Source organism: Acinonyx jubatus, chromosome A3, assembly GCF_027475565.1.
Source record: "Acinonyx jubatus isolate Ajub_Pintada_27869175 chromosome A3, VMU_Ajub_asm_v1.0, whole genome shotgun sequence".
Classification (NCBI taxonomy): domain Eukaryota; kingdom Metazoa; phylum Chordata; class Mammalia; order Carnivora; family Felidae; genus Acinonyx; species Acinonyx jubatus.
This window is the reverse complement of record NC_069388.1, coordinates 125,871,987-125,898,910: the sequence shown is the minus strand read 5'-3', so window position 1 is coordinate 125,898,910 and position 26,924 is coordinate 125,871,987. Positions and strand designations below refer to the sequence as shown.

Sequence of the window (26,924 nt, the reverse complement as noted above, 5' to 3'; positions counted from 1 at the left end):
ACAGTGCCTGGAGGCTGGAGATAGACGGAGGCGGGGGTGATCTGTGTTGCAAATTTGGCACCCCTTTCCTGATTTCAGCTTTCCTACATTACCAGCCTTTAAGCAGCCTTCCGTGCTCTATGAGCAGTCTTGGTCTCACAGAGGAACAAAGATGGGAATAGGGCAGCACAGCCTCCAGGGGGGGGAGTTGGGTTGACCTAGATCTGGCTCCTTGTAGCCCCAGGTCAATAATTCTTCGAGCAGACTGTTTTCTTTGTATTGGGAAGTCAGGCCTAAGCACGTGTCCTTTGGGTGAAAGCATCCAGTTCTCTTTGGCATCGCAGGCCTTTTGTCATTTCTCCTCGGGTCTTTTCTGCTCATATTCCTCGCCCTTCCCCTACACATTCTATAGTTGCTTGGAGTCCAGAATGGACGTGGTCCGCACCCATGTGAAAAAAGGAAGGTGGACATTGAACACATAATTACCAGGGTGCCATGTCCTATCAGAACGTGCGGAATGTAAGGACAGCACACAGCAGTGCTTCACGACCTGAGGACGGGGGCCAGAGAGGCCTCCCGAGTTAGCCAGGAAAAGCAGGGGTGGAGAGTGTTCCACACAGAAGCGCAGCATGTGCAAAGGCCCGGTGCACACCAAGAACTGAATGACCCTACTCACGGCCTGAGTTCTGTAGTCTGGTCTTGGATGCTCGTGTGCTTGTCTGGTGTTTGCTCACCATATCCATCTCACCATTTGCAGGGTCCTCCTTTCTCTCTATTTGTGGCCCCTGCCATGAGCTTTTAGTCTGAAACAGGATTGATAAAGTCTTTCTAGAAAGGACCACTTGGTAAATACCTTAAGCCTTACGGGCTACACAGTCTCCATTGCAACTCCGGAAGCCACCATTGTAGTGTGTGTGGAAGCCGCCACGGGCGCTCTGCCAGTGAATGAGTGCGGCTGTGCGCCAATAAGACTTTATTTACAAAAACAGATGGTGAGCTGGATTTGGCTCATGGGCCACATTTTGCCAACCTCTTGTCTGGAAGGGAAGACAGGCATGGACCAAATCATTGTAACCAGGTGGTATCACATGGTCATTTTTCTCCCGCGGTGGTCAACGTGGAGATTCTATAGAACTCAGTGCAGAGGCCTGAGTCGCGCACAGTCCTCAGTTCATGAGACATCTCTCACCGGTCCCTGCCAGGCTCCTCTTCCCACTGATGTGCTCATCCCTCCTCGTTCCCATCCCCCTCTCTGCACAGACGACTGTCTCAGTGCATCTGCTTTGCACCCCTGAAATCATAGGCACATCTCTGAAGCATGTTGCCCTGTGTAATGTATGTCTAAGTTATATAAATGACACTCTGCTATCCATTCTTTGGTTTCTTACTTCTTCCGCCCGTTTGGCACTGCATTTATTTTATTTTCATTTTTTTTTTTTTAAGTCAGCTTCACGCCCCACGCAGAGCCCAGTGTGGGGCTTGAACTCGCAACCCTGACATCAAGACCTGAGCTGAGGTCAAGAGTCAGACGCTTAATCGACGAGCCACCCAGGCGCCCCTCAGCACTGCATTTTTAAAATCTAATGCCGTGCCTACACCTAGTTCTTTGCTTCCAAATGCTGCAAAAATTTTCACATTGTACATCACCGAATTCTCCTTATTCATCTCCCGGGTGATGATCACTGTGTTTGGTGTTAGTTCTTTATCCCCACAAACAAGGTCACATCTTCCCGGAGTGGAGGCGCTCAGACCTGCTTTTCCCGTGCTGTCATAGCTCTTGTCCTTTGGATATCTGCCTCCACCCTGGACTGTGAGGTCTTGAGGTCTGTTGTCAGACTCATATCTTTACCCCAGAGTCCAGTCGAGATGCCTGGTACTTTGGAGAGCCAAAAGTGTTGGGTGAACGAATCCGTCTTTGAGGAGAGAACTCTGTCAGGCAACTTTGGGACTTCCCTACAGTCTAGGAGAGCGCCTGGTATCTCCTGTTGTTCTCCCGCAGCAGACTGGTCATAGCTCTCATCCCAGTGGCACCTTTGCTCGTGGGACCCTACCCACACGCCCACAGATCACCTTCCCATGATTGTTTCCTGTTTGGTTACATGTTGACCGTCTGAGGGGCTGATTTCATTTCGTGGTGTAAACTCAGGGAGTATGATGATTACTTCCTGTGTCACCTTGGCTAGGCTATGGTACCCAGTGGTTTGGTCGGACACCAGTCTCGATGGCATTGGGAAGATCTATCTTAGAGGTGATTAGTGTTGAATCCAAGACATTGGATAAAACAGATTAGCCTCTGTAGTGTGGGTGGCCCTCATCCACTCAGTTGAAGGCATTGACAAAAAGAATGAGGTCCCCCAAAGAAGAAGGAAGTCTATGTTAAGATGCCCTTTGGACTCGAGATGGCAGCGTCTAGTCTTTCCTGCACTTTCAGCCTTCTGACTCGCCCTGCAGATTTCGGACTTGTCGGCACCCGTGATCACGGGGTGCTCCACTTTTCAATGAGCCAATTCCTTATCCTCTCTCTTTTTCTCCCCTCTGTACATCTGTTCTTCCGGAGAACGCTACTAATACAGGGAGGGTCAGGGTAAATCTATTCTGGAGGAAGATCTTTTTCTTGACTTTTGAAGCCTCAGGAGGATTTCAGGAGACTCTATCTGTGACCGTATCTAGGAGTCCTCACGGCAGACTGACACCACACACAAGCTCAGATACCAGATGATGATCCTGACGTTTGGGTTGAATCAGTAACATTCAACAAAGACCCACCTCAATTCCTTGCTGTGTCTGGCTGTAGATGGTGCGAAACATCTAGTTGATCTGGGGACTGATTCTCGTCTCAGCCTTGAGCATTATTAACTGCCCATCAAACCAAACTTAGCCATGATACAAGAACCACAACGGGCAGCCTCAGAAGACTTTAGTGCACACCCCTGAGAGCAGAGAGCACCAGAAGATGGTGAGAAGGGAAGATCTACCAGCTGGTCCCTAGTATTTTCTAAGTTTATGGCCCATCAGTTACTGTGGTGCTGACACTTGGTTATTTTCACGACGCTGCAAGGGGGGCCTGATCAGCCCCATTTTATAGATGAAGAATGGAGCCCAGGAGTGCTGAGTCTCTGTCGGGAGTGGTAAGGTAGTCAGCAGTGGATCTGGATTCAAGCTTGAGTTTGTATTGTGAGACCAAAGCCTGTGCTCGTCCCATTGTGTCCTGAGTTTCACTCACTCACTCATCAATTCATTCAAGCACCCGAGATGGGGCTTGAACTCGCAACCCCAAGATCCTGAGTCGCATACGCCAGGCACCCTGAGTGTCTGGTGGTTTAAATGGGAGAGTGTGTGGCAGGGGTCCTAGCTCCTAGCGCACGAGGGAGGTTGTGGTGGCGCTGGAGGAGGAGAAGCTGGCCAGGAGGAGTGAGGATCCCAGAGGAAACAAGGATGTTGCAGGAGAGCATGTCCAAGGGCCAGGCCGAGACCCGGTCATCAGGGAGGGGTGCACTAGGTAGGGGTGCAGACGCTGTGCATATGGCTGAGGCCATCAGCAGTGTGAAGAGTGGAGGGGCTTGATGCCGGAGATGCGGGCAAGACCTTGGAAGGTGGTGCTGAGCTGTTGGACTTGGGGTCACCTGGGGCTTTTGTTCAGACCCAAGACTAGGGCGAGGAGAGTGAGGAACTCATCCAGGGTGCAAAATCTAAGGAGGGCCAAGCAGCCCAGACACCGAGATAGAGAACGTCAGAAATTAGCGTAAGCATATCCATGATGGACAACGGAGCAAGCCTATAAATAAAGAATCGGACCCTGCACTTGCGTGACCCACCTCTCACCCTACCCCAATCCTGGCTCAGTTTCTGTTAAAAATCCAGGTTCCTGGTTCCCCCTTGGACCTACCGTCTCAGACTCCGCAGGAGGAGCCTTATTATTTCCCAGTGTCCGGGCAGGGCTGGGGGGGGGGGGGGTGGCTTTTATGGTGTGTTTCTACTTTTTAAACTTGTCCATGGCCAATCACCACCTGTGGGCACTTGGTAAATATACAGCTTCGCACCTCACTCCTGGGCCTTCTACATCCAAACAGGCAGCGTAGGGACCTTGTAGCAAAGGGCCCCTAGGAGCTCCACACCACCCAGTCAAGAAGGCAAATAGCGGTGATGGCAAGGAGGGTTTTATGCCAATGGGTCCCAGCTTTGGGGAGGGCGCGTCTGGCAGGCCCAGGTGCTAAGGTGCTGTTTCGGATGAGGTTTTCCATTTTTCAGTTTCCAGATGGGGAAATACCCTGACTGTTCAACGCTGCACATATATTACCTCCCTGCAGCAGCTACACCGGGAGGCTCTGGAAGAAAGCCCTAAGTCCTGGCCAGAGAGCCAAGGCCCTCCACACCCGGTCCCTCCCTCCGCCTCCAAGCTCCTATCCCTGGCGTGCTCCTCCTGAAGCAGGGAGATGCTGCAGAGAGTTCACGGGCTTCAGAGTCCACAGCCTTGGCTCCAGAGCTCACCTGCACCTCGTCTGGGCACGGGTCACCTTGGAGGAGTCTGCTGCCCTTTGGGTTCTTGGGACATAATACGGTTCTTTCGGTGGGGGGTGGGGTGGGGTGGTGGTGGGGGTGAGGGCCAGAGGAGACCATGTAAAATGCAAGGTGGGAAAAGCATTGATATTATTCATAAACCACACAGGGAGGGCTTCTCTGGCTGCCTGTGAACCAGTCCCCAGTGAGCCATAAGCCACAGACAGACTGGGTGCAGACCAGCCTCCCAGCCATCACCTCCTGCTTCTTCAGCAGCTGGCCACGGACGTGATGCTAACTGTCCACTCCTCCCACGAGGGGGGCAAACCTAGGGTGGCGGTGCTCCGAAGAAGGTTATTTATCCCTTCCTTTATTCTAAAATAAGAAATTTTACAAGGATTGAAGGTGAGGTAGGGAAAGGTTTTTTCTTTTTAATTGTTTTCAATGTGCATTTATTTTTGAGAGAGAGAAACAGAGTGTGAGCAGGGGAGGGGCAGCGAGAGAGGGAGACCCAGAATCCGAAGCGGGCTCCAGGGTCCGAGCTGTCAGCGCAGAGCCCGACGCGGGGCTCACACCCACGAACTGCGAGATCGTGACCCGAGCCGAAGTCAGACGCTCAACGGACTGGGCCCCCCACGTGCCCTGGAGAAAGTTTCTTAAATTTTTAGCCTTCAAGGAGAGTCTGGGAAATGTGCTTTTACAGAAGGCACTGGGGGTGGGGGTGCTTTCTCAATCGCCGTGCAATCTTTCAAGGAGACGAGGGCCTCTCTCTCGGAGCACTCTTTTAGGAGGAGCAAATGCTGTCCGAGTGACAGCCTGCAGCAGGGATGTGGGTGGTGTCAGGGGGCCCAGGCTGGAATGGGGGAGCCGTCTCCCAGATACGCCGGCTCTCCGGAGTGTTCCGGTGCCGGATGTTGGTGTGAGCTGAACAGATTTGGCTGGAGGTTTCATCTGGGCAAAGACAGAGTCAGGAGGGGCTTGTTTCTTTGTGTTTCGACCCTGCTGATGAGCATGGTTGGAAAACTCAATTATCAGTGAGGTTAGGGGCAGGGCGGGAGGTCAGGGCCTAACGGCCGGCTCTTCCTCTGGGCGCTGAGAGATTTGATCTCCTCTCTGCTGCCCCAGGAGGAGGATGCATTGATCAGAGTCAAAGGTCATGTGTCATCAAAGGCGGTCCAGGAATAAAAGGAGCCCTTCCCAAGGATTCTAGAAGGGCCCCCCAAACCCAAAGCGATTCACTCCTTTCGTAAGCTCAGATGTGCCTTGTACTCAAAAAGTCTAGAATTCTCGTTGCAAAATTTGCAAGAAAACATTGCTTGATCCGAGGGTAGCTTTACAAAGATTTAGGATTTGAAGGGGGAGGGGTTGGAAGCATCCTCTTTCTATCCTCCTCAGCCAAGAATTCAGAACCCTCTGGGGGAGAGACTGCACGTCTTCCTTTTTTTTTTTTTTTTTTTTTTTTTTTCAGGAAAAACAATTCATTAAAAAGTTCTTTGTATGAGTCTGGACACCTCAAAGATAGGACCCTAGCCACCCTCGTTTCACACTTATCTTTTCCCATGGGAATATTTCCTTTCTAGACAGGGAAAACCACACACACGCACACACACAGAGTAATTTGAAAGTTGAAAGTTAAATTTAAACCATCACATGGCCAGTGGATTGTGTAGAAAAACCATAAAGACAGAAAAAAAAAAAGTCTACCAAAAGACAGACAAATGGAAAGAAATGCAGAGGGACAAGGAGAAAGAAAGTTCATGCCTGAAACCGGAAGGTCAAAGAGTACCGTAGGGGCAGACGTGGCCCTCAATTATCATCGGGTGACTTAAAATACGACAAAATATCCCCAAATGCAAGATTCTGAACTATAGGGGAGGCAAGAGTTTCCCAGCAGATGTACCTATATATTTTCCTTAATAATTTCAGCGAAGTGTGGATAATGAACAAAAGGCCCGATGGCTCATCTAACTTTCCTGTTGTCAAAGCCAATTGGATGCAGAGAGGACGGAGTTGATGACACACGAGAACAGGTTTGCATTTCAAGTGCAGGTCTGAGTCCTAGCTGAGATTTGGGGCTGACTGAGTTAGAGGCATCACCAAAACCAGCCATTGGGATCCACCTGCATAAATACTATTGTATATTGTATTACACGTAGATGTACACGTCGATGCTGGCCTCTGTCCAAGCATACCCAGGTGTTATCAGGAAAGTGACTATATGTAAGAGGTCTAGATTACCTGCCTGAGAAAGTTGGCGGGTGTCCCACAAATGGGCCCCAGAGCTCATTTCTAGATTACAGAAAAATGAACACAAGGATAATGCGTGTAAGGCACTGTGTTCATGGACCTCTCTGCATTTTATTGAGTGTAGGCTATCGCTAACAACGTAGATGCAAATGCCATCTCACCTAGGAAGCCCTCCCCACTTGCCTGGTCTCAGGGAACTTTCTCTCCACGACTCCTCTACAGACGGGCTCTGTCTGGGGCTATAGGTCTGGCCAGTTCTTGATAAACTCTTCCTCAAGTCTCATCTGCCCATCGAGCCGGGAGGCTCCTGGGAAGGGAATCACCGTGTTGACGTGCGGCCGTGCTGGGCCATGTTAGGTCCCCTGTGAAGCCCCGTGGGCTAATTAGAATAGTGGCCCCACCTGGATAGCAATAATTCTGAATCAAACCCACTTCCTAGGTCCCTGTTCATCTCATAAGTAGGATAAGAATGTCGTTGGAATCATGTTGTTTAGTCATGGAAGGGCTAACGCAGCACCACTGCTCATTCAGCATATTGTCTACACCAGCTGTTTTGTTTTGTTTTGCTTTTTTCACAGCAAGACTTTCTCAACGAAGGGGGCAGGGCATCGGTTTACATTCTAGCGCAAGCTCGCTATTTTGTGCTCGTCTGGTGGCTTTACTCCAAGGTGCCCTGACCAAGGGCACCGTCTTCATTTTACAGACGTGGACTTAGAGGTCGAGAGAGAGGGAGTGACGTGTCCACGGTTTCACAGCAAGAGATAGAGCTGGCAGCCGGGCCTGGGCCTGCGGACACCAAGGTCTATGACAATAACGAAACAATAGTGCGGTAATGCCTGTAATTCTCGCACAAGATCACACAGCATCTGTGGCGTGGTGCTGAGAATGGGACGTGGCGGGATTCAGTCTCCACACGTGAGGAAACGGAAGCACAGGGACGACAGAGACGAGGCCTGAGGCAGAGAGGAGGATGCTGGCAAAAGACGGGACGCTAGTCTGTTCCCGCCTCCGGCCCAGCCCTCGTCCCGACACGTCCAGCTTCAGATGAGCGAACGTGGCCCTTCGTCCCCCAGAGATGGCCAAGAAGCGTGGGGACAGGCGGAACTTCCAGGCCTCGTTAAGATAACCGCAGGATGACAGGCTACGTTCCGGAAAAGTCTCAGCCACGGAAAGGCTCCAAGTGCGTGGCGGCCCCGTCCGTGATAGAGCTTAACCTCAGTGAGGCCTTACACCTGTGTCTTGTGCGAGCCAAGCCTGCTGGTTGTCTCGAAGCATCTCGGGAACAGAGTATGGTGAAGATACACATGTCCGTCATAATTTAATCTCCACGCGTGCTGGTAGCAAAGAAAAGTCTCTGACACGAAGCGCGTTGTAAACTGTGGCCCTGAAGCAAACGGTGGGTATCATTCTTATTTCCGAGCCTAAAACAACCAGCTGTTTGACATTTTCCAATTAAAAGTATGGGCCTGGGATACTTGCCCGTTAAAAATGTAACACCACCCATAAAATCTCAGCTTTTTTTCATTTTCGTTTTTTAAGAACACAAATTAGGCCAATTAAATAGTTTAAATGACTTTCTTTTTTCTTCTTTTAAGCAGAGGAAGCCATACACAGGAACCAATAGGTCCCTCACAAAGATTTGCTGTTTCCCCTGGAGCAGACACCCACAGAAGGGACAGCCACAAATAAATCTCTTTGCAGTTTTTACAACCGAGGGTCGGTCAAACTTTCACAGGCCTCACATAAACCTCTCCTTGCACGTGGTGATCCTGGGAACGCTTTATTTCTACTCCAACTTCCCGTCTGGATGCTAGTGCCCAGTGGGCCAGGGATGGGGTCTGCGGCCTCGGGGTCCCCTTGGTGCCCACGGCTGCCTAATGAGGCCTTGTCTGTTGTATTGAAGTGAGCTGACCTGGCCGATAGGCCGATAGTTCCTTTCCTCTTCTCCCAGGAGAACTGGGGACTTCTGCGGAATGAAGTCTGGGCTTCGCAGAAGGACACTAACCTGTGTGTAGAGAAGAATGGGGAAGAATCTCTCTCTCTAGATGTTTTCTGATTTTTTCTGACTTACGCGCCCAACAAATAGAACTGCTCTAAGAGTATGCCTTTGATGTGTGGTCAGAGCTGCTGCGGAAAGCCGAGAATTCCGTGGTGGAAAATCCCTATTCTAATTTGAACACCGCTTTGCAAAGTCAACTCCGAAGTTTTCAGAAAGATTTCATGGTCCACTGCCTCTGGGATAAAGTTGAAACTCCTGGGCCAGCCCTGGGTGGAGCCGGAGGAGGGTCAGGGCCTCTCGAGTGGCTGGAACTTGGTCCAAACTTGACTAGTTACTTCCCGGTTGAGCCTCATGTGCTCTTTTCTGAGACGGGGTTAACGATAACATCTAAACCCTTAAGGTTTTTGTGAAGAGTGAAGGAGGTCATGAAAATAGAGGGTCTGACCTCCCCAAACTCTGAAGTTCTCACTCTCTCTCCCCCCTTCTTACCGCCTTTCCTCTGGACTTGTTAGGTCATACTCAGAGGCAGGCCCCGGCGTAAACATGGAGTCGTGAATTCCACGAGGTTCCAGTCTTCAAGGAGCACATCATACCTGCTAGAACGCACAGCCAAGGAGATTGGTAATGATGTGGTACCGGCTGTGCTGATGGAGTCAGAGAGGGAAGGTCTAATCCGGACAGTTTCCACTGTCCCTCTGGGTCTGAGCAGCACCTTCCCCAGCTTTTATGAATACAGCTGTTTTCATAGCCATTGCGCCTCTGCCCAGGAGCGTCCTTCAGCGTGTGGGGGAGGGGGTGTGCACAACAGCAGAGAGAGAGAGCCCACCAGGGGCTCGTGGCCTCCCAGGAGAATCCAAGGGGATTCAGGCAGCCACTGAATCCATGGGCCACCATCCATGAAGGAAGCGCTAAAGGGGGAGAAGATGGCTACCGTCCAGAGATGGGGACAAGGGGCCTTATGGGTGACCATCTCCAGCTCCGGCTCAGGGAAGACAGGCCTGTGGGAGAGTGTTTCTCATATGTGGGTCACTTCACAGTCAAGTTGTCAGAAGGGATGATAAACTGAGTTTGTCTGGAGGCAGAATATTTGAATAAGGTGGGGTCTGTTGAAGACTCCACCTCTCCTTCGGGCCCTCGAAAGGCCCTGGGGGTGGCTATTTGGGTGTTGGGCAGGCAGGGTTCCTCGGTGGTGGGGGCAGTGGCCAAGAATGAAAGGGCCTCCGTCCACCCAACTCATGGAGCCTTGGAGGGCACGAGTGCGAGCCCAGCAGGCCCTGTCCAGTGGATGTAGCCTGTCAAGTGCCCCCCGGCCCCCGTCTCTCTCCTGAGCACAAAAGCCTGTTGTCTGGGGAGCTCAGAGAGTGGGCACAGACCATCCTCTTTTCTCTGTGTCATTAATGTAATCTATTTGATCTTGAGGGTGGTTTTGTTCCAGTCTCTCAAGGGAGTGGGGGGAGGGAAGGAGGCACGTCTTCTGACTTTAGAGACTAGAAACACTTAAACGTGACGATTAAGACCAAGAGGAAACACGTCTTGGGTCCTCGTTTCCTGGTCAGGAAAGAGCTAATAGTCAACGTCTCTTGGACAGTCCCCTCTTCTTTGGAATGCGACTGTGTTTCTTATCATTATTGCTAACAATACAACAGTTGTTTACATTTATTTATGCACCCTTAGCCTCTCTTTCGAGAGGGTTTTGACATACCAGTAAAATAGGTTTACAATGAATACATGAAGGAATCATGGCTAAGAGAAAAGAAAAATAGAAGAGACAAGACAATAACAGAATAAAGGTAAGAAGACAAATTTGTCTCTCTAGAGGTCTGGGCAGTAGCTGGATGTGGGCCAGGACGCAATTCTGAGCTTCCTGGTAACCACGGTAATGAGGGAAACACTCATATACATGGTGTGCGTCATCAACAAGAAACGCGGCTGCCTCAAAAGCAGGCTCTTTATGATATATTAAGAAATAATATCAATAAAATTCTCTAAAAGATCTAGATATTGGGAGATAGGCTCCTTCGGGAACTCTTAAGTTCATAAATATCTTTAGGGCAGCATTTTCTGAATTGTGTTCCGTGAAACACTGATTCTGGGGTGCATCAAGAGGTGTTCCCCCCCCAAAGAAGAAGTGTTCCCCCAAATCAGACACTGTGGCCAGATGAACATAATTAATATTCACACTTAATTTCCCTCTTGGAGATTTGCAATGCCTCCATTCTCCTGAGGACTTGAAAGAGTCTGAGGAAAAGAAATGGGGTAAATTTCATTCAAATAATTATTTCCCAGAGTTTTTTGGTGACAGTACCAGAATTTGGAGGAACCTCTGGTTTTCCTGGGGCCCTTTTGTGGGAAGTGGGGTACTTTCTAAAAGCCAGGCTCTGTGTCTTCAGGAGAGTTAGTGTGTGCATAAGATTCCTTCCTGGGCTTCCTCCACCTTCTGCCCTGCCCTGGGTGGAGGGGGGCGACTGGGCTCCCTCAGCAAGAGCATCACAGGGACCATCAGGGTCTGATCCCAGCTCCTGCCGGCACCTGGGGGCCCTTGCAGGGCCTTCGGAGTTAAATGTCTACATGAGGAACGAAACCCCCCTTGCCGATGTTGGCCCGTCTTGTTTCATGAGACTTCTGCTGACAAGCTTCAGTCTCCATTTCACCTAAGACTCCCCAGGTGCCCCCGGGGCGTGGTGGGGAAAAGCAGGGCAGAAGGTGGGAGAACGCCGTCTTGCCACGTCGAGGCAGCAAGATTAATAAATGATACATATCTGTGGGATCTCAACAGGGGCAGGAGGCTGGCAGTTCCGGGTCGGCTTCTTGGAGGAAGTGACACTTTAACAAAGATTTAAAAGATTGGCAGGAGTCATACAAAGGAGAAGGTATGGGGTCCCATTTGGGGCCTGGCTGGAACAAATGGTCAGAATTGGCTCTGGGGGGAACAAATGGCAGGGACCAGGCTACTGGAGACAAGCCGGAGACAGAGGGCCTGGCTGACAAGCTTGGGCTTCCTGGTCTAGGGACCAAGGGGAGGCACTGAAGGACCCCCAGGGGGGATGGCAGGGCTTTTCTGTTAGAAAGAGCCTCTTAGTGATGTTGGACGGTGACACAGAAGGACACATACGGACTGAGTGGCTGAGGCCAGGGTCCCCAGCCACCTGCCCAGGGCGACGGCTGCAGGAGAGGGGTGGGGCTCCAGCCTTCACCCTCGGTTCCAGTGGATAATGGGAGGACATGAGCTCCCCGTGCTCCCTGGAAGATTGGCTCTCTCTCTGGCTGGACGTCAGAACAAATTAAGGGCACTTGTCTCACAAGCCCCACCTGGCCGGCAGCATGGTCGGGCCAGGCTGGCAGGGGAGATGTGTCCCCAGCAGCATCTCGGACCTTGGCCACTGGCCTCGGAGCGAGAAAGGCTGTTCCTGCCCTGCCTGTTTAGTGAACGGTAGATAAAAGTACGAGAGACCATGACAGCCAAAGACCTGTGTCAGTGTCACGGTCCGAGGTTTTCTGTGCTCATCAATGTGGCAAACAGAAGCCTCACGCCCTATCAGAGTCCCGGCTGGAGTACAGAAGCAGCCAGAGGCTGGGTGGCCAGGGGCTGGCCACCACATCCCGTATTTCCATCTTGCAAAGTGCGCTCACAAGAATGGTCTCATTTGATTTCTGTCTCAGTCGGTTCTGGCTGCTACAATAAAACTACCATAGACTTGGTGGGGGTTGGGAGGGCACTTAAGCAACAGACATTTATCCTTCACGGCTCTAGAGACTGGGACCCCCAAGATCGAGGCACTGGCAGATTCGGTGTCTGGTGAGAGCCAGCTTCCTGGTCCACAGATGGCCTGTCTTCTTCATGTGTCCTCACAGGGCAGAAAAGAAGAGAAGGGACCTCTCTGAGGCTCCACCCTCGTGACCTAATTACCTCCCAAAGCCCACATCTCCTAGTCCCGTCACACTGGGGGTTAGGGTTTCAACCTAAGGCTTCAGGGAGGAATAAACGTGTGTGCTAGAGCACACTGCATTCTGCCCTCTGACGCTGACACTCCTTAAATCCCCATCACTACATCCCGTTATCCAGGCGGCCCTCCTGCATCTCCCCCTCTGGGCCAGTGCACCTGCTCCATCCACTTACCGCCTCAGATGACCCCTCTCGTGGCGTTTTTGCCACATTCAGATCACGGCTTCATTTGTATTTTTCACTGCCTGTAGGCAGAGCCCTCCATCAGCTCTCAGAGGTATCCCATGCCGGGCACACACAGGGCTTCACCAATATTCGATGAATGAATGAATGAATGAATGAATGAAAAGCTTCACTTTCTCCTGGTTAAAAAAACCTTGATGCTCGGGCCTCGGGAAAACCTCCTCCACTCTTGGGGCAGCTGGGCTGGTAGGTCTAACTATGGGTGAATCCGAGCATTGGATTCACTCGTGTTGCCCAGCCGAGGACCTCGGTGGTTTCTGGAGTCTGTCCGCCGGTATAAGCTTGTCAGGATTTGGGGGCGAGCAGTTATTTTGGTGAATTATGGAGAGTCAGATATCAGCCAATGCCTGCTGATGCTTTGAGAGGGTGGGGATATGAGGGGCATTTTGAAAAATGACTTATTTTGAGGGAAGTGGTATGCTTGCTATGGAAATTTTATAAATGCAGATAAGCAAAATGAGTTAAAAAAAATAAATGAATAAAACGATTATCCTATCATTTAGGGCTATTGAGCACCTGGCCGGGCCACTCAGGTTTGAGTAGAGGGAGCCTGGACACCGCCTCTCAGTGGAGGAATGTGACCATCCCACGGCAGGGAGAGCATCCGGGAAGGAGACGCGCTGATGTGGCCATCGTTGGGGAATAGAACTTCTCACAATTAAATCTCAGTACGAACTGTTAAGATGGTCAATGAAGCTACAATCATTTCAGCTGGGAGTCCTTTATTGTTGCACTAAAGTAAAAAAAAAAAAAAAAAAAAATCTTGGCTACATGGTGCACAACCGTCTGACCCCGTATAGCACTTCTCGGGTTTCAAAAGCCACTTTGTTCGCCGCTCACAATTTCCCGGTGGGGATCATCACCCCCGTTTTACAGCCATGGAAACTGAAGTCTAGAAGGGAATAAAGAATTTCTGCAGTGTCAGCACCTCGTGGACTGGGGAACAGATCTAAATATTCTGCTTCAATCCCAGAGGGCTGTCTTCTCCTCCACGTCGCCACTTACTGTGATTACAACCCCCCAGGGGTCACATTCCACACCCAGAAAATTGTAACACTGACCCAAAAGGTAAGACTTCCTTTTTAATGTTTTAACTTTAGCGTGGCCTTCAGCCTTTGACTCTAGAATGGTGTGTACTGAGTAAACATTCCCTCAGAGCTGGATGACCGGGGTTTGATTAGCGGAAGGAATGCTCGGCAGAAGGAACTGGGAAAAAGGGTGGCCCGGCATTTGAAAATGGCACCCAGTTCTTGAGTGAGCAAATATCTGAAAGTCTTTACCACTGTCTGGGCAGTCTAGGTGGGTGCCTACCTCTTGGTGAAAGTAATAGGACTTTGCAGACGATGATCTGGACCCTTGAAAGTCCTCCGGAGACCCTGGTTCTCTCACTCTCGGAGACCCCGCCCCACATCCTGTCATATGTGACGGGACTCCTTCGTTCCATATTATGTATTATGGGGTTTTTGTTATTTTGCTATAAAAAAGTTCAAAAGAATTCTGCAGTTTTGTTTTTAAAATTATTTAGCTATGGGTAACTAGATTAATTTACCATAAGGTCTTTTTCTTTTCTTTTTTTTTTTTTTTCCCTTCTCAATCTATTTGGAAATTCATGCCACGTGCAAATATATAACCTCCACACTGTTTTCTAATGCAATGAAATGCTCACAAGTGATAAATTTAACAATTATGAAGTGGCATGGGACATAGTGTTAGCTTTTTAAGACAATTAATTAAACATTTACCTATTTTGATTTTGCTGTTTTTGTTTTGTGTTTCAGAACCAGTTTTTGTTTTTTTGTTTTTGTCAGCTCTCAAATTTTTTTTGTGGGACCCTTTAAAAAGCTCACAAGCTGGATCCTGGAGCTATGGAGCCTGGCCAATAAGATGATTCTGATTGCACAGAGCCTAGTGCTTTCTCAGTGAAAAGGGTCCCCCAAGTCCCTATGGTTGTGTCGTCAGAGCTGGAGCCATGAAGAGAAGCCATTCCTCATTACGAAGTGTTTTTTCGGGCCAAGGGTACACACTTGTCCTGCTCTAAATGCTGTTGCTGGCAGGGACCTTTGCCACTCAGTCAACGGACTGAGTCCAGGAGGATGACCGAATAATCCGGGAGGCTCTGAATTCGCCATCATTAATTCAGATGGTCCAATTCTGGTCATCAGTTCAGGTTGATCTGAAATACCAGTGGGCCAGAGAGTGTGATGAGGGAAAAACTCTTACGGAGAAGAAAATGGGCCAGGGAAATGGACTTGCTTAAGCCCAGTCGTGGAAGGAGTTTGGGGTAGAGAAGGCCACTCACGTCATTAAAAAGCCCATGGTGTGGCAGAGGCTCTGATGAATTTCATCTGGCCAGTCCAACATCTTTTCAAGGGGAGCTTGAACTCCATTTCATAGATTGGACCCCTTGGGCTGAAATAGGCCAATATTTGCCCAAAGAGAGCCGGTGACAGGAACCCAGTGCTGCCTAATTCCAAGGCTCTGCTATGTCTTCCTGCCGTTGCGATGGAGAGACATGCTTACGATTTTTTGGAGGAAATTAGCAGCATGTTTTGAGGTTTGTGCTTGGAATACCAGCAGGCTTAAGGAGATTGCAGGAGCAATGTCTTTTAGGATTTTCCATTTGCAGAAGCCACAATCCTATAACAAACAGTCGGTATGAAAGAACTGGAGAGAAGTAAATTAAGGGCTTACAAGAAGCAATCAAGCCTTTGTCTAGAGTAGTGGAGCCAAGAACCCAGTTGGCTAACAAATCCTCGTGGAGCACCTACCTACTCCGTGCAGGGGTCCCTGAGGGATGATAACCTCTCAGGTTTGGGTCCTCCGGTGCAGACAGGCACGGAAGTGGATAGAAGGAGCTCTGGCCTACGAGTCAGAAGATCAGAATTTGCAAACTTCTCTTCCTCTCCCTGGCTGCGTGGCCTCGGACAAATGAATGCACCTCTCTGAGCCTCGGTTACCATTTTGTAAGATGGAGATGCTAATTCTTGCTCAAGCCACCTTCGGGCTCGACACGCCTGTGGATCCCCGCGGAACTACGGCATGCGGTAAACTACTATCCTCTTTATGACTGTCCCTTTGGCAGACCCAGTCTGCGGGGGAAGAGGTATGTCGTTTCTTTGTCCTCGGCACAGGGTCTGGCACATGGTGGCCAGGTACTGGGTGGGCCCGGGAGGAATAAAGCTGTAAATCTCTTACATCTTAGCTAAAATAACCTCTCCTAGTGCACATGGACCTTAACTGGAATCTTTCTGCCCTGTTGATACTTTAAATAATAAAGACCATTTCTTGTCAAGGATCCAAACTCTTCTTGCGCTGACCAGGAGTCTATCAATCCACAAGATGCTTCATTGAAATCAACCTGTTTTGCAAAACAGCTTTATGGTCTTTTTCTGATGAAGCCAGATGAATCCTGCAGCCATCAACCTGGGGAGGGCGTTTCTCCTTTCCTGCAGCTCAATGTTCACAAATAATCTTCTCTTTTGATCCATACCACTGATTAGGCAAGGGTCCTTTGTAACTCCCGGAATCGCAGCATCGGGGACTGTCAGCTCCAAAAGGGCCCTCGAGAGTTACATATTCCTACTGCCCTATTGTAGGGGAGGTCTGCTGCAGAGTGTGAAGGAACTTGTTCAAGGTCATAGAGCAGAGCCAGTCTTGCAAGGAGTTGTGTCCCTTTTCCTTAACTCAATGGAAATGGCTACTGTCCAGGACGTCTCTGGATAAAGCCAGCGGTCCTCTCTGGATACGCCGTGTCACCGAGTTGAGCCACGAAGCAGTTTCATCATCTGATGGGTTCCCAGCTCTGTCAAGACTTTCGCCAAGTGCTCTCCGATGCGGCACTCCGCGCAGACCCTGCAGAGAGGGACACACGCTGTGGACGTTCTCATGGCCCAGCTCACGGTGGGAACATCCGAGGGCTGGAGTGGCCCTGGGGTGCTCTGCAGCGTGGGTGGAGGGGACTCTCGTTCTCCCCGGCCATAAACTCACAGGGCCGTGGGAGAGGTGGGAGAGGACTGGTGTCCCGGAAAGCGGGCCTGAGAACAGTGGTGGGTTGGTGGCCACAAGAGCCGTCCCGAATGGCCTGTGCAGTACCTTGATCTGGAACATGCCGGGGTGGGGGGGGGGGGGGGTTGTTGGCTGCAGCCACAGATTAGTCAGATTCCCAGCTGGCGTCTCCGAGCAGGGAGCTGCGGTGAAAAGGCCTGAGTGACTTCCTTCCTCCTTCACTAAAGCAGGCCTGGAGAGTGAGGCCCTCGCACTGTAATTACATGTAGGCAGGAAACAAATAGCTAAGACCTGTCTCCAAGTGAGGAAGGAAGGAAGACATCCAGGGCTCTGGGGATTCTTTATCTTCTGTTCTTGAGGCGCTGGGAAAATAAGAACTGCTATCTACTTTTAAATCTTTGCCAACCCTGGCGAAGTGGGTATTATTAGCCTTAGTCCACAGAGAAACGATAGAGTGAGTTCCCCACGGCTGCGGTGCCAGTGGGTCGTGTCACGGAGCTGGGGCTGAATGACACTTCTGCCTGACTGCAGCCCCCGCTGGTCTCTCTGCCTCGGCTGTACGTGGCCTGGACACTTCCTCTTAGAGCTCAGGGTGGCCTCCTTGCGTCGCACAGGACGCCTGACCAAGCAGGCCGAAGTCCAGTACATGCTTTTGTCCATACCCCGTGCACCCCGGGCTCTCTTCTGCTTCTGCTTCTGCCCAGAGGGAAGGGGACCTCCTCTGCACAGGCTATCTGCTCAGGAGCCTGCTCCCACGGGGCCACAGCCGCCCCCCCAGGGGCACCGTTTTGGTACCACGCAAAGGTACTGTGATGGCCTTATGTTAGCTGGGGTCATTGTAACTTCCCCCGGCCTCAGCCTTTTCTCTTGAAAAGTGGCGATCTTACTCCGACCATCTGCCGTGAGCCCCGGGCCAGGCTTTAGGGCTGCACGATGCACTCACTGTTTGTATATGTGTAACCTGCCGGGTGGCAAGGCCATTCGACGCATCGCTTAAATTCTTACGCGCGTGGTGTTTCCTACTGGCCGGTCCAGTTCCCGGGGTGGGTTTCGGTAAATGCAGGCTTCCCTGCTGGACCGTGTGGGTACAAAGTAGATGACCCTGGCCTTCCCCGCGGGGCTGCCTGTGACCACCAGATGGGAGAAAGCTGTGTGTGTGGGGGGGGGGGGTGTCTCTGGTTTAGATACAGGCCAGGGGGAGATGCGACAGCCAGCACCTCTTTCCCCTCTGTCAGGAGAGTGACAGAGCCCCGCCCCATCCCAAATCACCTGCACTGGTGCCCCCTGAATGCACAAGCCCTTTTAAAGCAAATGTATTCACTTCCCTCTGCTTTCCAGGCGGGTTTCTATTCTTTGTCAGGATGCACCCTCTCGCCTCTGGCAACATCCCTGGGCCGCAGCCTTGGGGCTGCTTCGCCCTCCCCCCACAACCCCAGAGCGTGAACCACAGTGCCGTGGGCACAGTAGGTGCTCTGGTTACCTTGCTTGAAGAAGTGCCTAAGTGAACGCCCGGGGCGGTTCTGACCTTGCTCTGGCATCCCAGGGCTTTGTGACCTTGACTTGCTCCCCCTTCCCCACGGGGCGTCGGCTCGCAGGGCCTGGGCCTGACTGGCTCCCCTTCTCCCGCAGGCCCAGGCCCATTAAGCCGCCATCTTCTCTCACCTCATTATCGCCTTGGCCTGGGGAAGCCTCCGGGGAGGCAGGGAGCCCCTGAGAGCGCGGAGGTTTCCCCTCGGCCCTCCCCCTAGAAGACAGAAAGCCAGCCCCGGAGGGAGTGTCTTCTCTGCGGTTTGAGAGAGGCCTTCTTTCTTCGAGCTCATTAAACTCACCCCAGAGCGGTGGGAGCAGGGGCCAGTGGCCCGGGCGCCTTCGCCTTTGGCTTCCCAGAGCCGGGCCTTTATCTCCGGGGCAGATAAGAGCCCAGGCTGGGCTCTGTGCTGCGGGAAGGGGAGCGGGGGAGGGGAGCGGGAGCCATAAAGCAGGGCGGGGCCGACGGTTTAGGACGGGGTCCTGGGGAGCCAGAGCTTTGAACTCTGCCCTCTGAGGAGAGGAGGTCTTTATGGCAGGAATGAGGCCCCCAGCCGGGCCCTGGGCACCCTGACTGCCGGGCGAGACAACAGAGCCCCCGAGGTGGGACCGGCTGCCGGAAACGGGGCTCCGGGGCTTTATTGACTTGTAAACGACACCGTTAAGAGGAAACCCTCACCTTGGCTGGAAACAGCTGTGTGAGTGGCTGTAAATCTGTCCGGGACCGCGCGTTCCCTGGGCGGGAGAGGGGTGGGGGGAGGGGGAGACAGGGGTGCGATGGGAGGGGCCCATTGTGACCGTGCACAGGAAGGGGGCTGATGAGCGGGCTGAAGACAGATCCCCCCCCAAAAGGGGAGAAAAGCATTCCCAGAAATATACGAGTCATCGTCGGCAATGTCAACCCAGAGAAAGGGACATCGCGAAGCCCGGGACGACAGAAAACCGTGTGCGCGCGGTGAGGGGAGGGACTGTGGGTCGAGCCCATCTTGGCTTCCGAAGACAAGTCCATGAGCAGCCCAGGCCTCCCATAAAAACGAAACATAATAATACCCTTCAAAGGGTATAATAATTCAGGGAGATAATAGGAGAGCACCTTGCCCATTGAGAGGCTCGAGAAATGAATCTTCTTTCTTCTCCCGTTGATAACAAAACAATATGGAGATTTGGGATCTTGGCTAGCTTTTTTATTGGGGGGGGGAATCTTTGTCATTTCGTGGAATTAGATAACTTGGCAAAACAAAAGACAAGACTGCTAGCTGCTTAAGGGCAGTGAAGGTCCTGCCTTATTCGGTTTTGTTTGCTTAGTTGCTAATAAGAAACTTGGTATGGAATACTGAGAATGTGTTTGATAAATGTTTGATTTAAATAAGAGAGGGAAGGAAGGGAGGGGGCAGGAGGGAAGGTAGGGAAGGAGAGAGGAGAGAAGGAAGGAAAGGGGGAAGGAAGGAAGGAAGGAGGGAAGGAAGGAAGGAAGGGAGGGAGGAAGACAGGAAGACAGGAAGTAGAAAGGAAGGGAGCAAGGAAGAAGGAAGGGTGGGAGGAAGAAGGGAAGGGAGGGAGGGGGGAAACAAGGTCATTTTCTTCTGGATCCAGTCTAGTAGTTGGAACCCAGAGGAGCAAAGGAAGTAAGATTTGCTGATTTCAACGGCCAGCGAATGCATCATAAAACTCCGTTCTCACAGCCACCAGGAAGACCCTGAGAATAATTGCCCAACTTGTGCCATTTACTTATTAACCAAGAAGTAAATTTGCGTTATGGGCACGTTATTTACTCTGTTGGAAAATACCTTCTCGGCGCCCCTGTTTTCTCCTTTCTGATGGTAAGATTTAAATGAGGTAATATTCGTGAAGCTGTTAACACAGCAATTGGAAAACAGTAAATGCTCAACACGTGCTGGATGTTATTACCCTTCAGGATGGAGAGGCTGGCCCAGAGCGGTTAAGTAACTTGGCTAACCCACGAGGCTGAACGATGTCATAGCCCGGATTCCCACCTGGCTCCTAACGCTCACACTCCGGATTCTGCGCTAGGTTCTGGTGCTGCGGAAACACCGTGAGCCGTCGTGATGCGAGGGATCCCGCAGCCGGATGGTCTCGACGTGAATTGTCAGCTGTAACTTCTTTGGAGATACAGCTTATCCGCTCAGCTCGTGAAAAGTTCACGGGCCCTTGGGATCCTTATCTCTGCCTGAGGAATACCTTCGTTCATTAATGAGCAAACTACCGAGTAAATAAACACAAGCAAAGGGGAGGCCGAGATGTTAGGCAAACATTTGCAGAGCACGATGCCAGGCCTTTCCGGGGCTGGGAGCTGCCGAGATCTACCCCCGCGCAGATGCCCAGGGCTTGCCTGGAAGACAGAAAGTCTCCTTCAGAAAACCCCTGGGGGCTACCTGGACTCTGTACCCCAGAGACGCCTTCTATCTCTGGGTATCAGTTTCTCATCTGTATGACAAGGACGCAGGGTGACATGTGGCATTTCACAGCATTTTGATTCCTTAATGATTCACAGTGAAAGAGATCTGAACCCAGGAATCGCCAGGGTGCCTCCGTGTCTGAGAGTCCAGTCTGATTTTTGTAGTGGCTTGAGCGTTTTCAATGATTTGGGGGGATTATCAAATGCAGGCATAGCTCTTACTGCGTGCAAGGCCCTGTTCGAAGTGCTTACAAATACTGATTTATTCGCTCCTCACCTCAGTGCCATGAGGAAGTCACCTTTATTCTCATCCCCTTTTTACAGATGAGGAAGCGAGGCCCGGACTTTGGAGAATCCGAACCTGAGCAGCCTGGGTCCTCCAGGCTGAGCAGTCTCCTCTCAAAACTGATGAAAACAGAATGGGTTTCGATTTGCCACATGTCTTTCAATCTTCCAAGGAAGGATGGAAGAAAGGAGGTAAAGGCGGGGGCAGAGAAGAAAGATGGCTGATGTGCAGAAAATGGAGATGCGTTCGAGAGAAAGTGGGTGGGAGGGTCTGGGGATCTGGGGTCTCTTTTTTGGGGGGGCAGAAAGGAGGATGTCTGGGGGCACCTGGGTGGCTCAGTGTCATGATCTCACGGGTCGTGGGTTCGAGCCCCACGTTGGGCTCTGTGCTGACAGCTCAGGGCCTGGAGCCTGCTTTGGATTCTGTGCCTCTCTCTCTGTCTGCCTCTCCCCTGCTTGTGCTCTCTCTCTCTCTCTCTGTCAGAAATAAATAAACATTAAAAAAAAATTAAAAAATAAAAAGAAAGAAGGACGTCTGGGCACCTGTGCTGGAATCGGTCCTCCAGAACTTACCCTCACCCAATGACTTCCTGACCATCCATCTAACAATTCCGTGCACCCCTCCTTGATTCTTGGGACGTAGCTGGCAGAGACCAACGCCCGGGGACCGCGAGTCCTGTTCCGGGTCCCGCGAGTCCTGTTCCGGGTCCCAGATTGGCAGAGAAAACTTGGAGGAGAGGCAGGGCTTCTGATGTCCTCGCCTGAGCCCTGGCGGCCATACCTGCCACATTCCATTCTTCAGAATTTAAAAGCCTCCTATTCTTTTACAAATCACTGGTTCAGGCCTAAATTATCCAGATAATTGAGCCGCCTGGCCCGTCACTTTGTTGGCATAGACACCATTTATGTGTAATCTGAGAATATTCTATCTGCTGCGGAGTTTCTTCCAAAGGCATTATTTCTAACCTTCTTTAAGAACAAATTTCCTGTTGCCATGGAGATCATTTTTCGGCTAATTTTATCGGGTGCAGGAGCCTGGGCTGGGAGCCCCTTTTGCACATTTCCCAAGTTGTCTGCTCTGGAGAGTCCTGGCTTGTCTTTGTCAAAGAGGCTCTGGACCTCAGCGTCCTTTGAACCAGACCAGTCAGGTGATGGCCAACACTTTGGTTTTGAATTCTCAAAGCCTTGACCTCATTTGTATAGGCACTTCCAATTTGTTTTAATGAGAAAACCCTTAGAGACTGGGGGGCTCAGTTTTATAAATACATGCTTTCGGAGACCTGCTTGTGAGCAAACTGTTAAAACGAGACATTCCTGGGCTAGAAAAGACTAGAAAATTCCAAAAGCCTAAAAGGCATTTCTTGAGCACCGAACCTGCCGTCGCTGAGGTGCACGAGGGGAAGCAGAGAAATAGGTCCTGAAATCTGTCCCCAGAAAGTTTGCCGTCTGGTGAGAATTAAATCGCTTGAGAGCTGGGAGGGCCCCCAAGGATCATGCCTTAATATTCTCATTTTGCTAGTTGGGAAGTTAATCCACACTCTCGAAGCTGGTACTCGGGAGAGTTGAAAACCAAGGTGTCTTGGCTCCCAGTCACTTGGGACAGAGTTGGTATAAGCTGGGCCACACCTCTCCTCTAGGCTCCGCCCCCTCTTCCCACCGGACCTGCTGTGCTCCCTACTGTCCTCACCTCCGTGCCTTGTACATTCAGGTACTGCTCTCTGGAACCCACTGTTGCCCTTTTGGACACTTTGGTATCCTTCAAGGCTCGTCTCAAATGTCACCTTCTCTGAAATTCTCTAGCCTGGCTTTCATGCGGAGCCCGCACTCTGCTAGAATTATTTGTGTGTGCGTGCCATCTTGTCCAGTGAACACGGAACCACTTGAGCATGGTGTTCCATTAATCTCTGCGTTACGGTGTGTAGGACAGGACCTGGCATGGAGGGTGCCCTCGATGAGTGCCCGAAGAAATCAATGGTCCTAAAAGCCAACATAGAAGAACTTACCATGCACCGGACCCTGTATGAATGCATTAACTCTGTTTTGGTCTGTTTGGGCTGCTGTAACACAATGCCACGGACTAGGTGGCTTATAAACAGCAGAAATAACTTGCTTAAAGTTCTGGAAGTCTGAGGTCACGCTGCCGGCACAGTCAGGGGAGGGCACTCTTCTGGGTTGCAGACTGCTGATCCCTGGCCATGTCCTCCCACGGTGGAAAGTCCCAGGGGGCTCTCTGGAGTCTCTTTTATAAGGGTGCTGGTCTCACTCAAGAGGACTCCACCGTCATGATTTGAGCACCTCCCAAAGGCTCCACCTCCTAATACGGAAACCTTTGGGAGTTAGGATTTCAACACATGCATTCTGGGCGGACACAGGCATTCAGATCATGGCAGCCTCACTTAATACTCTCACGGATCCTAGGCGGTCGGTACGATTATTACCCTGTTGGGCTGTGGAGGCCCTGGGACACCGCAGAATCACCTGCCTAAACCGCTCAGCTGGAGTGTCCTGGAGTGGGGGTCCAGTCCCAGGCGATCTTGCCTCCAGTGGCAGCTGTAGCAGCTACTCTGGATGCTTTTTCAGTCAAGTTCAGTCCCGTGCCGCAGGTGTAAACCTCCTTGTGTAGCTGAGGACATGGACGCTTAGTGAACAATAAAATGACTCTTCCAAGGTCACACACACACACACACAGGCACATCCGGCCACGGAGCTGGGATTTGAAGCTGGGAAGTCTGGCTTTGAAGCTGCTGCTTTTCATCATGTCAGCAGACCGAGCTTAAGGTTGGGCGTAAAACAACATGGCGCTGACCATAAATAATTTAGAGGCAGTTTCTCTCATGAGACTTTCTAATTTTCTTTTATAATCCCTACTTGAAATACGTCAATTGAGAGCTAGTTCCTACTCTGTAGCGCAGAAAACCCCAAGGCTTTTCTATTCTTTGTGTGTCTGAGGCACATAATAAGCGTGGGTACAGGGTGTGTGTGTGTGGGGGGGGGGAATCAGCTCTCTCCATCAGAGGAAAACGTCCCCGGTACTGAGACTGCGAACACATGGCTCTTGATTCTGTTGCTGCTATTTAAATAATATCTTTAACTTGAGATCCTTGAACGTGAACTTTTCAGTCAAAGGAATACATGGAAAGGAACCAAATTATCTCCCCTGGAGAAAGGAAGACGCTGACCCCCCGTCTGTGTCGGGGACCCCCAGGAAGGCCATCTACTTGCAGTGTGCCCGGGTGACATGTGACGCTCGTTTACATTGCCCTTTCCCCCACTAGTGGATCGGGAACGTCCTCTAGCCTAGATGTGGAAGGCTGACGGCAGGAACCGTCAGTCCTGGTCTTGTCGCCGGTGCCACCTTCTCCTGGGGACTCGGCTCGTCCAGGCCAGGCTGGTCACCACATGGGGCAGTAGCGGTTTCAGAAGGGAACTGGCTGTCAGGCTCCTCCTGTGCTGTTACCCTCACTGTGTATATGAATGGCTGAAAAACTAAGGGAATCAACATGCTGATGGCCTTGGCCGCAAGAGCTTAGAGCTTGCCTGCCGGGGAGTCTTCCTGGTGAGCCCTTGCTTTGTCCTGATGGTCACATGCCTGCCCTTTTGCCCCAGCCTTCAGCTCTTACTGGGCTCCTGGAAGCACATTAATGTATTACTTCGAATCATCATGTTCACCACCAGACCCGCCTGCAGGGGTTGTAGTAAGACTCTAGTGAAAGCCCACAAGTCCTTCTAGAGCAAATGTCCCTGATCCATGCTCTTGCGTCGTATGGACGGGTTTGCAGGAGCTGGTCTAGGCCCGGCCGAGTCAGGAGACAGCCAGTGGTCAGGATGATAGGTTATCGGGGCGTTCCTGCAGACCACACAGACAGCTGCCCAGAATTTCCCTGCCGTCTGCTTTCTCCCCAGTCAGTCACCATGACCTCCTCCCAGCTGTTCTGACATTCCATTCTCAAGGCCTAAGGCGTACTCGGTGGCCAAGCTAGCTGTCCCATCACTCCCTGGATTCTTAGTGCAGGAAATGAAACAGCCCACCATGGCGGAGTCTCCATTTCAGGGATCCGGAGGACATAGTCATGTTTGAAGCAGGACTGGCATTGGCGAAGGAGGCAGGGCACGGTCAGCGCGGGAGCAGGGAGGACGCTCTGGAGGGTAGAGGAGGCAAATGTTTAGAGGCAGCTCCTTGTAATAGTCAGGAACTCTGTAATAGTCATTTCCCTGACTCTTTCAGGAACCCGATTCGGTAGACGTTCTCATTCCCAGCTAACAGGTAGATAAAGTGAGGCCCGGGCCGACTGCCACCTGGCTACAAGAGACAGAACTGGCTGAGTCTGGTTCCAAAGCCCGGCTTCTATCTGCGCTCACAGCCCCATCAGAATCAGCCCTGAAACAAGGTTCACATTCCGAGTCGTTCATTATACAGGGAAAGAGCTTCTGAGGCCTGTTGAGGTTGATTTGCATAATTCATTTTTAGAACATTAATTAGCCGGGATGTGTAATAGTTCTTGTGCCAATTTGTGTTTCAATTTCAAATGCAAATACAAATTAGCAAATGTTATTCCTGTGGCACCTTAAGGATGAAACATTTGCTGCTTGTAGTGAGTATTAATCTTTACATTTCTGAAACTATGACTGATAGAAGCGATAATATCCTCTAATTTGAAGGATTGAGAAAAAAAAATCCAGTCTGGTGGGGGAGGGCAAGTAAGAGGTAATTTTTTTCAGCAAAAGAAAACAGCATGTCAGGCATCCATCCATCCATCCATCCATCCTTCCATCCATCCCTGCATTCATCCATCCACCCGTTAAATAGCATTGAGTGTGAAGTAAGTGTCAGACTGTGTGGTAGGAGACAGAGATGGTTCCAGAGCGCTCGCACACATAGCGGGAGAGAGTTCTGTCACTAAACAAGTACACTACATGGGGATAGGCTTCAGAACAGAGCTCAGCTTTCAAGTGGTGGAACGGAAAGACCGGAAGTACCCAGGAATGGTGCCCAGGCAATGGGACACCGAGCGAGCCAAATCTTGAAGTGGCAGTTAGCGCAAGCCACGTAAAAGCAGATTTTGGTGGCAGGGCGGTGGTGGCAGTGAGATCTCTGTGGGAGAACACCTTCCGTGTGAGATCTGCCGTGCCCTAGGAACTCCAAGCCATTCTGCCCAGTTGAAACGTAGGCTCATTTGCAGGTGGGAAAGCAGCGGGGAAGGTGACGGGAAGGCTTGTCTGCAGGCTGCGTTGTTGGGAATTCACTCTGCTGACCTTTGAGAGCCACTGGTTGAAGGAGCAGGTCAGACTGACATTTCAGCTCTCTCAAGAGCCCTTGTGGAGAATGCCTGTGGGAAGGAGACTGTAGACAGGGCGTTAAGAGAGTATTGGGACAACCTTCAGAAGAGAAGTGATGAGCTGGGCAGTGGCAGAGGAAGTAGACAGGAGGGGACATCATAAAGAGATATTCCAGGAATGTCCTTACTGGGGAAGCTCTCTGGGGCCGGGCTTAAGAGCATAGGCTGGGAATCCTATGCACCTGCTCTCTTTCCATCCTGGCTCTGACCTTGGGCAGGTCCCATAGTGCTCTCTGCTTCCCATCTCATATTGCCATGGAAAATACACCAAGTCTGAGCAAATCTGAAAGGAAGGACAGCTCAGCATCATGTTGAGGACAGCGTCCGGGGGAGCTGGCTGAGACAATGTGTGCTTTTATCTAGATAACAGCCACTCAGTCATTGAAACATCATCATGGGCAAGGCCAACTTTCCCTATGGACGCTAAAGTTGAGTGATGGTGGGGAG

At 51.1% G+C, this 26,924-nt stretch overlaps 2 long non-coding RNA genes across 2 annotated transcripts in view; one reads left to right on the top strand and one right to left on the bottom strand.

Annotated features, from left to right (window-relative positions):
* LOC113604947 (uncharacterized) overlaps positions 1-26,924 on the top strand; it is a 106,015-nt gene that overhangs the window by 35,831 nt on the left and 43,260 nt on the right. Inside the window, exons 7-9 of the long non-coding RNA XR_008289670.1 lie at positions 13,412-13,976; positions 14,687-16,011; positions 21,181-21,333. This is a non-coding gene — a long non-coding RNA (uncharacterized LOC113604947). The remainder of the gene's footprint in view (positions 1-13,411; positions 13,977-14,686; positions 16,012-21,180; positions 21,334-26,924) is intronic.
* LOC128311309 (uncharacterized) lies at positions 14,496-19,151 on the bottom strand. The gene is made up of 2 exons (XR_008289671.1): positions 18,576-19,151; positions 14,496-16,760 (listed from the first exon to the last, which is right to left on the bottom strand). It is a non-coding gene; the product is annotated as an uncharacterized LOC128311309 (long non-coding RNA).